Here is a 1,245-nt window from a genome sequence, read left to right on the forward strand (position 1 = left end):
ATGTGAACAAGCACATTATGCATCTGTACATCACCATTGAGACATGGCAGGTCAGATCTTATCCATTCCCTACAGAGCAGAGGAAGGGGCATTAAAGAACAACATGGAAAAGCAGGAAAAGAAAGCTGAACTTATTTTAGTGGAACCCACACATTAAGAAAACTGTGTTTTGTTTTGGTTTTGTTTTTTAAAGGAAAGAAAAGTGATTTCATGGGAAGAGCAATGTGGAGTGTTTCCCCCCCTCCACTTCCCCCTGTTCAGGCCTTAATGGTGTGCCTACCTTTGTTTTGTCCGAATTTGTTGACATGTTGAATTGGACAGATGGGCAGGGGTGCCATTAGGGGATGAAAGGGATGTGGACCACACTGGGTGACACCTCAGAGTGGGGTGTCACCCAGTGCATTGGTGAGAAAGAGCTGCCTTCTGGGTCTGCCAACTTTGCTGGCCAGGTGGGAAAGCAAGTCTCCTCCCTTTCTCACCTGGCCAGCTGCTTAGTCAGACATAGGAAAGGCTATAGTGGGAAGGAGTTGCCTTCTGGGTCTGGCAGCTCTACTGACTGGATGGAAAAGCAAGTCTCGTCCCTTTCCCACCCAGCAAGCAGCTCCACCATATCCAAAAAGACTATTGAAGAGAGGAGGGAGGTATGAAAAAATGATCTGCACCAGGGGTTCAAATATTCCAGGTATGCTATTGCAGACATGCGTGCTTTTCTCATGTTCCTTGGGTCATTTCTCAAATCTTGCATTTTCCATGGAAGATTCACTACCCATCTAGCCCACAGAGCTCCAAGGAGACCCCAGTATAAATTCTTATTCACTCTTACTTGGAATCAAAAGGGGTCAGTACGTGGCTTAAGGTGAGGACTGAGAGCCAAGGCTTCATGGAGGTGATTGAAGGGAGACAGAGGTGGAACTGCAGGAGTGTCATTGAAGGGTATTTCAGTCATGAGTTTTCATGTTCTGAAGTGATAATCTTGTACCTACCTTGTATGTAACGCTATTTCTGATGTAACTGTGGAAGAGGCACTAGGATGACTTGACTTTCAGGCAGCTATTCACAGCTCAAGAAGTTCCCTGAAGGAAAGCTGCCGATGATCAGAAAGTTTCAAAAGCAGGAGTATATGTCTGAGAAGAGACAGACAGAGTTGGTAATTGATAATGACAAGGTGTTGAGCTAACACAGACAGGATTTTGAGCTAATAGACAGAGTTTTGGATTTGAGAAAGAAGGGAAAACTGACTATGAT

Source organism: Sceloporus undulatus, chromosome 2, assembly GCF_019175285.1.
Source record: "Sceloporus undulatus isolate JIND9_A2432 ecotype Alabama chromosome 2, SceUnd_v1.1, whole genome shotgun sequence".
Classification (NCBI taxonomy): domain Eukaryota; kingdom Metazoa; phylum Chordata; class Lepidosauria; order Squamata; family Phrynosomatidae; genus Sceloporus; species Sceloporus undulatus.